The 13729-nt window shown below is 34.9% G+C and overlaps 1 protein-coding gene across 3 annotated transcripts in view; it reads left to right on the top strand.

The window, feature by feature from the left end:
* Positions 1 to 13729, top strand: part of CDH10 (cadherin 10) — a 98742-nt gene that overhangs the window by 23651 nt on the left and 61362 nt on the right. Inside the window, exon 1 of one of the 3 annotated variants that reach the window (XM_069853519.1) lies at positions 8901 to 8967. The exons of the other annotated variants lie outside the window; for them this stretch is intronic. The gene's annotated coding sequence lies outside the window, so the exon portion shown is untranslated. Of the gene's footprint in view, positions 1 to 8900; positions 8968 to 13729 lie in introns of those variants that run through there. 3 annotated transcript variants of the gene reach the window in all.

Below are 13729 nucleotides of genomic sequence, written 5' to 3'. Positions count from 1 at the left end.
ATTGCTTGAATAGTTAATATTGGTTTTTATTCATGGATGTCCAGCAGACATGTAAAAGGAATCTATGACTATAGTGATACAGATTTATAAAAAAACCACAAACCAAATAAATGAAGCACAGTTGATTAGAGAGGATTTATTAAAGAAACAGAAATGGATTTATTTGAAACAGATTATTGAAATGAATTAGCAATAAACACTAAATTACAAAAGCAAAACGAAGTCCTGAATATTTTTAGTTTTCTTTTGAGCTTCTGTTCAGAACAGGTATTTTTCTTTCTTCGTATAATATTCTGACTACTATATACTTTGCTGAATAAGTATCCTTATGTCTGCAAAGTTTATACATGCACAGGTACATACATACATACCTGCATAGAAACAAAAGAAGTGACTTCACCTAGAAAGGGATAACTTAAAATTTTATCAGCCAGCCAACCACCTCTCAGACAGCACTTCTGATAAAGCCATTGCAGTTTGAAGAGCTCCAGTTTCGTAAACTTGTTTCCAAAGCCTTTCATGAAATAAAGATTATCTCGCAGAATTCACCTGTGAAAAAGGCCAGTATAACATTAAAATCAATAAAAAAATCTAATTGTATCTGCACTTCTCCAGCTTTTCTCTTCATCTTGACCTTTTTGTGCTATTCCTAGTTCATAGAATCATAGAATAACCAGGTTGGAAGAGACCCACCGGATCATCGAGTCCAACCATTCCTATCAAACAATAAACCATGTCCCTCAGAACCTCATCCACCCGTCCTTTAAACACCTCCAGGGAAGGTGACTCAACCACCTCCCTGGGCAGACTCTGCCAGTGCCCAATCACCCTTTCCATGAAAAATTTTTTCTTGATGTCCAGCCTAAATCTCCTCTGGTGGAGCTTGAGGCCATTCCCTCTTGTCCTGTCCCCTGTCACTTGGGAGAAGAGCCCAGCTCCCTCCTCTCCACAACCTCCTTTCAGATAGTTCTTGATGATTTTAAAAAAAAAATTGCAGATCATTGCTTTGTTTAAGTGACTATTTTCTTCTTTTCTTCAATTTTTGTTTTTGTCCAAAAGGAGAATTTCTCTCTTCTTTTGAGACAAAAAGATGAAAACCCTCCAGCAGATAGTAGTTTTAAATAATACACTGATAGGCACTGTAGCTGCTACATATTAGCTGCCAATTGCCAATTCACTATATTTGAGTGTTTCAACTTAGAAGTCTGTTTGGCCAAAAACTGTTCTATGAACAAAAAGGTAACATTTGCCACCAATGTAATCTTTATGTAAGTTCTCACCTTCCAGTCATTGTTTTATAACTACCAAAAGTGCACAGTAAATGCAGAAAGTAGCTTTTATTGTCTGAATTATCTCTAGCAAAGAAATTCTTTATGAAATTTCTCGAGTTATCTGCAAATGATATTGAAACCTCATTCTTTTTATTACAGAATGTTACAAAATAATCTACTGTGCAGACAGTACTTTCTGCTTTTCTGTCACAAAACCCCCAAACAATCCTCCAAAATAAAACAACCCAAAGCTTAAAAATGGCAGCCAATAAAGGCTATATTCTGTTAGCTCCTGTCAAACAGTTTAATACAGATGGCTGGATGATTGCTTCAGAGCAATACTAGTGGTCATTGGGGACGGGGAGGAAAAGGGGACGATCTTTTCTGTTAGAAGGATTCTGACCAAACTGTTCATGTGGTCACAGGTTTCGAGGACTTCAGTTTTCAGGTTCCTAAATAGAACAAGATTAGCCTGAAAATTGTGGGCAATTGGGGCTTTTTGTGTCTGTTGCATTAAAAATTAAGTCTAGCAAGACTCAGAATATGTTTTCAATACGTTAGCACCTTGGAAATCATTGTTGAAGCACTGTTTTACTCAGGTTGTTCTGTGTGGTTCCTAGCGATACTAATTGGTGTTGCAAGCAGAAGGCAAGAGCAGTGAGAGATTGCCAAAATGCCCATTAGCAACAACTATAGTATACCTAGCTTTGATTTTTTCTGCCTCTGAGGCCTTCTTGAATGGCATCACTGCTGGGCAGCTGTCATTCTCTTACATTTTTTTCTATGTTTCATCAGCTATAAAAAAGTCTACAGTGTTGAATAATATCAGTGAGAGGAGCTGTGGGAGATCTTGAGACCTGGTGATCAGAAACAGTATTCTGGAGAAGCTGGCCTCAGTTAACATCTCTGCCTGATTAGCTACCATCTGTACTGAATTTTTGAGTGATTTTGGAGTTAATGAAGTCATACTTTGGAGAGTAAATGTGCTGGGCAGGGAGCAAAAATCCCTACCTTTTGAACACATCCTCCTTTCTTGTATTAACAGTTTTTAAAGTTTGTATTTTACAATGTTTAACCTACACATAGCACCTAATGGGCTTAATGTCATGATATAGGGCAAACTGGGAGAAAAGAAAAGAAAATCTTACACCACAAATGTACGTGAAGTTTTTGTGTTTGTTTGGGGTTATCTTAGTGGACTCTGGGTCACACCACTAAACTCAAAACTTACATTGAAAAACTTGGGTCCAGTAGACTTTTCTTAAGGATCTTTCTGTCATCTTTTCTCCTTCTGGCAGTCTGTGCAGATGAATGCCAAAGCCTGGGAAATTTCCCAGGCACCCTCTAGGTTGTTTTATTTTATTTTATTTTTTCTTTGACAGCTCTTTTAATATTATTCCAGGCTTTTTTTAAGTCCAATTGCTGTGTCAGTTCACTTTCACTTGCACTGGTAGATCTTTACTTTCCAAGCTAGAATAAATAAATACACACGCACACTATTATTGGATAATCATTCCTTTTAAATTGTATCGTGAGTCAGAGCTATTCTCTTGCTTGCTACCTGATCCCTCTCCTTGAAAATGTCTTTACTCTGGAATATCTTTATGCTGTACACCATGGATGGTGCTAATTCATTACTTGCTATTAAGCAAAGTTTGGAGGTGGGAGATCGGATTAAGAAAAGGATAGTACTGATTCTCTACGGTATTTTATTCTCCTCTCACTCTCCACTTTGTTCTGTTTGCCAATACGTGCGTTGCTTAACTATTCGTTCTGCATACACTGTGAATCACACTTAGACCTTCTAGGTACAACCATTCATTCACCAGTTACAAATGGCTTTCTGAATTTGCCTCATCTCTCACAACTTTTGAAGATAAGGCCTGCTTATGCTTACCGACATGACTTCACTCAAAACTTCATCTGATCCCTAAGTTTCTTCATTTGAGGCAGCAAAGCAGATTGTCCATGGTAGCCTGTACGTAGGAAGAGTTTACTATTTCAGTGATCTCAGTTTTCAGCAAAATTTCTTTCTGGGGAATAGTGTCTCTCCTGCATATCTCTTTAACAGTTCCTTATACATTGTATGATTCTCTCTTCTATTATTTGTCAATCCTTGACATATATGTTTTAAAAAATTAACAACTACATCTTTGCATATGTAATCTCACAAACTTTAATTACAGCCAGCACCAAATTTTAAATTCATTTTATTTGTATTTGAAAGTGACATATGGACATTTCTTGGTCTGCACATTCTCTGTCCCATAATAGCATTGATAAATTCTTTAAAACATTGTTATTCTTCTTTCAGACTAAGGAGATTCTGCTTGTTATTCCATTTTCTAGTTGCTCATCAATCCACACTCAGTTATTCAGTGCTCTATTACTTGATTTATACTGCTATAATGACTTTCGTGAATTTATAGCTCTTCAGAGCATAGCTTTATCCTATAGGTAGGAGCTTACTAATATTTTCTTGTCTACCCCACCCCAACACTAAGCAACTAAATGATTTTACTTAAATAATTACTGTTATTAGTCCATTACTATTCATAAACTTGATGATCTCATCAAACAGGCTTGAAACAGGATACATAAGTACAGAATACATAATAGAAGCCTCTCAAAAGAGGATAACTGTACAATGACTCAGCATTGTACCTTAGACTTCAAAAGGGGTAATTTGCCTCCTTGCCTTTCACATGCTTGCTCTGCAGTCTCAGTAATGACTTTGTCTTTCCCTGAGTTTCTATTCATACAGTCTAGATTAAGAAACTAGAATAATAGAATACTATTTTATTATTGTGTTCTGTAGGGTAACGGAACAGTATATTTCTTCACTGCATCTTGGGTGAAGTAGTAATGAATGCCATAAAGACTGCTAGCGTTTCTGTAACAGTAGTGATCCAAGGACTTAGAGATTATGTATACCTTTTTTAATGAAGTCAAAACATTTTATTACCTTTTCTGGCTTTATTTGGGAAAAAAAAAAACCCTTCTTTCAGGCACAGAGGCATTTTTTTAGATCTGAAATAGAAAAAGTAGGCTTAAAGACTAAAGAAAAGTTAAAGACAATTTCTCTAATTTTAAATAGATAGCTCTTGATTACATGAAGTCTGTAAAGAAAATTATATACATCTATATAGCTGCCACCAGTGAAGTAGACTAGGATAAGAAGGGTACTGAAGATAAAATAAATACAATTAACTTTCAAAGGAAAGAGACAGTTAGGTAGTTTATAACCTGTGGACATACAGATGTTATAAGGGAAGGGAGAGAGATTATGAAGTTCAATAAAACTGGAAACTCATTTGAGTCCACTGTTTTTTGTTTCCAGATGAGTTTTGAAGTTATGTTCCAGATTTATCTTTGAAAGGTGTTTTGTTGGTTTCCCCTGAAAATTGGGAGTGAAAGATCAGAGATGGCATAAGTATTTGGAATAAAAAAAAAAAAAAGTCTCTGGGGGTAGCTGGGTATAGCCCTTCACCTATTACCTATGCAAGTACATTCCAGTGCAAAGTGGTTTCTGATTTCCACCCATGTATTCATCAGAAAAGCATGCAGCACTGTGTGGAATATGATACATTTGGGGACAAAATCCTGTGTAGAATTCAGTGATCTTTTTGTCCAGAGGAGTGTTCTTGTTAGGAAGAGTTTCTCTTCACATTATTTAGGTATTACAAGTGTTTGTCAGCACATCGATTTTTTTTCCCCTTGAAATAATAGCATTTGTTTTGTCAAGCAGTGCTTTACATTGATGACGTCTGAATGGGAAAAGTAGGCAATTCCTTACTGACTTCCACCACAAATTCAGTAACTATCATCAGACTATCACTGCCATAGTCCTATATTATAACCATTTTCTCAGATGCTACGATCAGCATAAAAATATAACCACTAAACTACAGCACATAGAAAGCCAGCAAGCATACATATGCTTCTCTATCTAACCATCACCCATGAAAGACATGTTAAAAAGATTGTACTATACAAACATGCCTTTAAATATCATCAGATTTCCTCAGAGACTATTTCTGAAATCTGCAAGTTTATCTGACTTGTCCTGATAACCTTGCTAGTCCAATAGAATCTATTGAGATTATATAAAGCATAGAAATATACAGATATTGCAGGATGCTGTCAGAAGAATCTTAATAAAAGTGTGGAGCCCAGGGTCAGAATATGCATATTTCATTTATCTGATCAATGTCTATCTCTCTATTCTTACACAGCAGTGTCAGTATATGTATAAAGGACTCCTATAGAATGTAAAGAGTTCTCCGAGTGTCAGTATAATTACAGTGCTGGTGGAGCTTTAGAGTACACAGAAGCATTCTCTTTACTTTCAAAGTTTCTAATTGACCCAAGTGTGTTAGCAGCTTGTTCTGATGATATGTGATGCCTTATTCTAAGGGTGATGTGCTACTTAAGAGCAGATATCTTTTTCAAAACTAGTCAGGACATATCCTTTTCATTATTAAGATATGCAAAAAAGGTGAATTCCAGGTCTTTATAGTTAATCTTGGTGGAAAGCTAATTTTTATGTCAGTAGCAGCCTGCTGTGTACAATTTTAAAGCAAGGACAGGCAAAAAAGCTGGATGCAATCTTCTAATTAGCTCTTATCCTCATGCATACATCATATAACTGATAGTTTCACATTGCATAGGTAATATCAAATATTGTACTGCCTAAAATGAATACCTAATGTACAGTGCTTCACCTTGTTGCAATGCTCTGTAGAAGGTGTAATGTTGACTATACATATATGTGGTATCTTGTTAAGAGGTTTCTTGTCATGGTTTAACATTTAAAACAAATTATAGACAAATTATAAAGGAGGCTTGATAACTCTGACTAACTAATGATGACAAAATTATGATTGTTTTATCCAACCACAACAAACCAGTATAATAAATAATATTAAATAATATTACCACTCCCAATTTTTTTTTTTTTTCATAATTTCAAGTCATCCTGGCCCAACAAACTACAGTCACCCCATAGAGGTACTTTTACTTTACTGTATTAACTGAGAACAATACAAAAAGCTGTAGTAGGACTTCTTAATATACTAAAATAATTATAAAAGAATTTAACACAAGGTGGAACTCCAAAAACAGTAAGAAATATTTTTAGTGAAAAATTTCAATTGCATTGCAACTATACCTTCTTGTCATTCAAGATTCTTTTATGTAAAATGTAACATTTATGGAGTTTATGAATAATAAATTGTATTTTTCAATACTTACACTTTTATTCTAATAAATGTGAGAGTTACAATCATATGCTTTAACAAAGTTTCTTAAGATGTGATCCTCTCCTAGTTTCAACCGTGAGCTTCCATGAGAAATGGTTGTTTCCATTTCTTCCCGACTACTAAGAAAGAATATAATCCTTCTGCTATCATCTAATTAACAGGAATGGAACTATCCATGCTGCAGGCACAGGCACTAACACAAGTCTGAGGAGCCACTGTTAGACATCAATGAACACTTTATTAAATTACACAGTTTTCTAAGCAGGCATGGTCTCTCAATGCCCCAATTCTTTATCCTTTAGTGAACTGCTGCTGCTCTCTGAAGCTGTAAGGTTTCAGCCTGAGCTGAAGATATAAACTCCTGATGAGATTATGGTGAGTTTTTAGATATTTGGCATGCTTCTGTGCTTATTCAGTTTCTCTAATAAGGCTTAGAGCTTGCTGACAGGTGAAAGCATTGTATGGTAAAGGCTAGGAGATTTAGAATTCCACCTACCCTGAAAGAAAAGAATGTCTTTTTCGTAACTGTTTAGCATTATTCATTACAAGTAACCCTGTTCAGGAAAACCCTTCAGAAAGAATATTAAGTCCCCAGGTCTACATATTCAATGATCTCTGTTTTGGCAGTTGGCCACATCCAGATAGAATATTCTGGTATTTTCATTTCCAGAAAAATCATGGTTTGTCAAAGACAGAATGCAATTAATAATAAGAAGAAATTGGAGTGTTAACAAAATCTCTTCAGTATATGCTCTTGTGTCTAAATTACAATATCACAGTACTGCAAACAGATTTACTTTCTCTGATAAATCACTATTTTCCTCCTACTCGATACATCTTCAGAGAAGAAAACAACATTCTGGAACTTGCTGTTTGCTGCTTCCTATGAGAATGGGTCATCATCCTCCTCTCCACCACCACTCTCCCCTTCCCTTTGCATCATCATTGTCATAAAAAATAATGCTGAACATGAGAGCAAGAGGTTTTTTTTAATTGAAGGAAGTGGGATTTGGAGTTTTTAAACTAAATAAACAAAGAAAGAAAGGAAAAGGAAAGTATATTCAAATACTAAATTTACAACTAGTTTGGGGATAACTGCAATGCCAAAATTTTATGGAGGAAGGCTCAGAGAATTAGCACAGTCTTCTGAGGCAACTATATGGATAGGACTGTATTATTTGATGTGGAAGAATGTGCTATGTTGGCTAACAAGCAAGATAATTTAACTTGTGTTCAACCCACAAGAGTAATTCTACAGCTGTTTTTGAGATTAAATCAGATAAATAGAGAAGGGTGGGGTTGGGTGGAATGAATAATACATAGTCATAGAAACGAGAGGAGGGTGGCCTCTGGTAAAAGTGACACTAGAAGTAGGAAGACATGAAAAGAAATAATGACATGGAAAAAGATGGGACAGGGTTCTACAGAATATCTTGAGAAAACCTCTTGTCAACTATATGCACTCAATTAATTTAATGTATTAACTCTCTAATTGTTCATCCAAGTAATATGGAAAATACCGAGTAGCTACCCAGACCTCTGAAAGTTAACTCAGTATATATAATCAGACAGGAAAGAGTCATCTAGAGGAAGAACAGGATGCACCAAGGAATGAAATGCTGTCGGGACCATATATAGGGAACTAAGAACTATTGTTAATTATCCAAGTAATCTAATGAATACAGAAAAGCCTCATTAATAAACTGTCAAAATTGTTATGCAAGATAGTTTACTAATAACTTATACCTTTTCTCTGGTGTTCTCCTCACCCTTTCCATGTTGCACTGTGTCTTAAGACTGAGAGTTTCAGCCTTCCTTGAGAAGAATAGGATGCAGTGAAGCATCCAGAGATCTTTACAGGGAGGAGGACAGTGCTCCCTGCATCAGAGGAACTGGGAGGAGTGAGGTGTTAATGGTTTCTTCCTCTGCAGTTTAACATCCAATTGGAGTCATTTTGCCCATTTTTAAGATATTGAATTTACTGAACTGCCTGTGGAAGGCAGACTGAATCTTTAACCTTCCACTTTGAAGTCAGTGTAGTGCATGATAGCTTATTTTTTTTAATAACAATTAGGATTTGTGCTATATAAATATGCTTTAGAATAAGACCTAAGGTATGCTTTTATGTAATCTCTCTGTTGCCTAAAATATTGCTTAAATCTTGTAGCAAAAGTTATAACGTTCAGTATATAGTTTTTCTTTTCAGTCTTTCTCCCCATGAACTACGAAAATAATGGGAAAATCTCTCACTTGAATGAAGTAGTTTTGATAGCTGGGAAATATGATTACTACTACTAGTTAAAATACATAATTCCTGAAGTGGTAGTTGTTTTTTTTTTTACTTTAGCATCAAACTTTGCATACACAATTCAAATTCCAAAGTGGATCAAGAATTGCAGGACTTCATAAGGAGGATTGAGTTCTAAAGTTCAAAGGTATAGTTGTCTGCTTTGCAAATTCATGTTATAATTTAATAACTCAAAGTATGGTCACTGTGGTATGTAAGTGTCTGCTGGAAGCTATGGAATAAGAAGCTTATTGACAACTCAGCAATTATCTCTTAGTTCAGAACTAGGTGATTGCATTATGAATGGCTTTAGGCAACTCCATTGGGATATAATAGATAAAGCACAGAACATAAATCTATTATACAAGGAATGATGAGATTAAAATCCATTAAGAACTGATTATTTGAAAGAGTTCATTTGTTTGCTTCAAGTACTCTTAGAAAACTTTATAAAAAGTATTATCTTTCTTTTTCCCTTGAGGGATAACTTACACCTCTAAGTTGCATTTATGGAAGGAAATATTTTGTTGTGTTTTGAATAAGAGCCTGTAGGAAATGTGTCTTTTTCAAGCACTTGCTTCTTCATACTGTGCTCTAAAGCACTAGAACTTTATTCCTTTTTTCTTTCTTTGCCATAAAGAGATGGCAAATAAGTTAAAACTAATGAATTATCTGAACTGGAGAAATACAGCTTTTTCTGCAGTTAGCTGCCTTCCAAGTTCCATCTTCAGTAGCTAGTTTAATAGTTCCTATTACTTCAAAATCTAGCCAGAGTTTTTAATTTTGTTATGACATCATAAGCCAGGAATCAGAGTTGTAATGAAATAGAGAGGTATCTTACCAAGTTCAAGGAAGAAAGAAAAAGTAGAAAATCTCTCTTGTGGTTGATGGCTGTAGCCACTTTGAAAGAGCGTCTTCAGCTTTTGGTGGTAGCTCTGTATGGGTGGCTGGAGGGGCATCAAAGATTTGGAGGAGCAGGGCAGAAAATAAGAAAAGTTTCTCACTGTGGCTGCATATATGAGCAACTCTATTGAATTCACCTCTGCAGAGCAAGAACAAATAAGAAAAAAATGTGCTGCAGTGTCTTCCATTGTGGTAAAATTAAAGATTATTCTCCTCATAAAATTCCAATGTAGTTTAACCGAATTTGTCATGAAGCACCTTCAGTTCCAAAAACTTTTCTTTTGTTCAAACCTAGAAAAAAGTACTGAAAATCAAGATTAGATGTGTTAATATATAATGACTACCAACTGAAACAGAAATGGCAAACCCAGAAATGACTTTGCATAAATATCTTTCTTCAATCAAGCTTTTTGAAATGTTACACAATTAAAAAAACAGTTCAAGTTTGACCAAAGTTAAATACAGAACAAAATTATAAATGCCAGCTATCCCAAGTAAAATGTTTTGCTGTTCAAATTTACTCTTCACAGGAGAAAGATGTTTACTGAATTTCTTGACTCAAAAAACCAGATGAGGTTTTGATCTATATTACAATTTCTACTTTAAATTTACTTCTGCTCAGTTCCAGAAGAAGCTATATATTAATGCAGAGAGACGTACAAAAAGAGGAAATATTTTACTAGAGAAATAACATGTCAACTGTAAAAGATCAACCTCTTTGAGCCACCAGTAAATGGAAGTGCATTAGTTAGAGATATTCATGGCCCATCTTATGTGCCCACTAATTCTCATGAATTTCAAATTGTACGAAGTATGCTTTAGTGTTATATATAATTTATATAAAATTATATTTAGTAGCATGACTGATCAAGCAAAATATAATATTTTATTATTTAATATAATACAATATTTTCCAAATTTTGCAAAAGCTATGTTTGAAATCACATGAATACTGTTTGAACGGCATTAAAACATTTTCTTCTAAGCTCTGAGAGATATAAAAGTGATTGACCTGAGAAAAGTGAGAACTGCCTAATTATTTAAAATTGTTAGCTGAAAGCTAATGGTGAAATGATTAATAGCTTCAGTGATGATTGATCTCTATATCATCTCATCTCTACCAGAGACTGCTCCAAGTAAACTCATTAAAAATAATTCCAAAATGAAAACCTGTATAAACAAGAGCAGATAGGGTACAATGTTCCTCTGTAGTAAATGTAATGTAATTCAGAAAGATATTACACAGAAATATGAAACCATGCACAGGGTTGATAGTTTTTAGAAAGCCTTAATATATTTTTAGGGTTTTTCTTCTTTGTTTCTTTTCTATTTTGGGAAAAGTTGAGAAGTGATCTTCTGGAAGAGATTTGAGGAGAAAGACTAGTGAAATATTTTCATTTAAAACTATTTAAAATTAGTTCTGTTCTTTTACAAAAAATACATGCTTGAAGCCAGTAAAACTATTACAATTCTACTGTGTTCTCAGACCCTCTTCTAAGTTAAGATTTGCAGCAAAATATAGACATTTTTCCAATTAGTTTTCCAAGGTATTAAAAAACCAAGATGATAAATTTATCTTCCTCCATTGACTGTTCCAGCTCTGGCAGGGTAGCCCAGAACCCAAATATACAATGTATTACAGAACTGAGACTTCTGGATGTTTTTAAAAACTTTCCTTCATCTAATTATCTTCAAACATTTCCTTTATTCCAGTGCTTTTAATTTTAATTGTTACTAGTTTTTCTTGTTTCCTAGCTTGTTTTTATATTTTGAGAGGTAAATGTTACTGCTTTAGTGTACTTTACCATCAAACTCATTACATTTAAAGCAGAAAGCTGAACTCCAACATGAGTCTCAAAGGAGTGAAAAGACCTTGCTGGTGCTTACATCCATTAAGCAGCCATGCTTGCCAAGTCCATGTGCATTAGCTGCTTTTGTAACTTTAACAAATTTCTTCTGAGCTTTCACTCTGCTGACCTAATTTAACAAGAAAGAAATTCAATAACAACCCCTAATATTGAAGCATTATTTCCCAAGTGGAATTCAACAACGCTTCTACATCAAATAATAATGTGTGAATAATGGAATATATATACTGAAAGAAACACGAAAGCAAAAGAAGAACAACAAAAAAAACCCTCACACACCAAAAAAAAGAGACAATACCATATCTCCGTTTAAAAAGAAAACCCAATAACTTTTGAGTTTTTACAGAAATTAATAATACCTTGAAGTGCTAATGTCAAGATTGAAATTCCAGCGAAGAAGAAATATTGAGAAATTTGAGAAGAAATATTTTGAAGTATCTGAGAATAAATCATAGTATTCCTCTCTCACTCAATACATCTCTGTTTCCAAAAAACACAGACATTAGTTGTGAGAAATAATTTCTAAGATGGAGAAGCACATCTCCAGTTTGTATGTGCTGACATAAATCAACATATGTTATTAATGGTTTATAATCAAACAGATTCTTCTGGGTGGTATTCAAAGTTCAAACATCAAGTGAATGTCAAAGTTTTCAGATAAAGGAAGAAAGGGTAAATCAAACAATACATAATGTCTTGTTTATTAAGACAATTGGAAATGAATGCCTGTCAGTTACTGTGAACGGTCTTAGGGCTAAAATCCTTGAAAGCAGTCACTCTGAGTAGTATTCCAAGTGTTGGAGGACAGGGGGAAACAATCACAGAATCATAGAATAACTATGTTGGAAAAGACCTTTGAGATCAAGTCCAACCATACCTGTCCGCTACTAAATCATATCCCTCAGCATCATATCAGCATCATATCTACCCGTCTCTTAAATATCTCCAGGGTTGATGACTCAACCACCTTCCTGGGCAGCCTGTTCCAGTGCTTGATAACCCTTTCAGTGAAGAAATTTTACCTAATGTCCAATCTGAACTTCCCCTGGTGCAACTTGTGGCCATTCCCTTGTCCTGTTGCCTTTAACTTGGGAAATGGGACCAACACCCACATGGCTACAACCTCCTTTGGGGTAGTTGTACACATTGATAAGGTCCCCCCTCAGCCTCCTTTTCTCTAGGCTAAACAACCCCAGTTCCCTCAGCTGCTCTTCATAAGATTTGTTCTCTAGCCCCTTCACCAGCTTAATTGCCCTTCTGTGGACACACTCTATGACCTCAATGTCTTTCTTTTACTGTGGGACCAAAACCAAAGAGAGCATTCAAAGTGCAGCCTCGCCAATGCTGAGCACAGGGGCACAATCACTTCCCTGAAAGAATTTAGGACTGCAAAGAAAAAGATGCTTCATGAAATAAATCTGTTCATTTATTAACACACACACTCATGCGCATACATAGAGTCTTTTAACTGTAAGAAATCAGTACTTTTCCCAGACTTTTCACTCTAAACCCCATAGATTTTATTGCAAACTCTTTTAATCGACACAGGCTTACTGGAAATATCTTAAGTAACATGTCAATATCAAACTGAAAAGCAGAAGGAATTTCTGAAAGTTTTGCATAGCTCTACTTTGAAAAATAGAAAATATTTAGTATGATAGTGAGCTATAGTAGAATCTTAATGAAATGAGAGGACACCTGGGATTGCTGTGTGTGATATTTCCTATATATCAAAATCAGAAAGGAGGAGAAAAAACATCCCAAGGTTTTTACTGCTTGAGTTTTGTGTCACATGTGGAAGAATATACAAGGAACTGAAACCACCATCCACGCATTTTGTTTTCTGTGGGCACACTAAAAAAAAACCCACCACATCAATTAATTTGCAGAAACTACACACTATTAAGTAGGCAAATCATGTTTTCATTATTTACTGAAGGAAAACATTACAAAATGATCTCACTAGCAAAAAGTGTTACTCTAAATATTGAGACAGAATTAATGAGAAAGGAGTGTGGCTAAATTTTTTCTTGCTGAAATAACATCTTTTGTTTCTATTAGAGCAAGGAAAAACTAGAGGAAAACAAAGCAAAAACAACAAAAAAAAAGAAGAAATGGAAACAAAAATCAAAGTGGATT

The sequence above is a fragment of the Phaenicophaeus curvirostris genome, chromosome 3 (assembly GCF_032191515.1).
Source record: "Phaenicophaeus curvirostris isolate KB17595 chromosome 3, BPBGC_Pcur_1.0, whole genome shotgun sequence".
Classification (NCBI taxonomy): Eukaryota; Metazoa; Chordata; class Aves; order Cuculiformes; family Cuculidae; genus Phaenicophaeus; species Phaenicophaeus curvirostris.
This window is presented reverse-complemented; position numbering and strand designations above follow the sequence as displayed.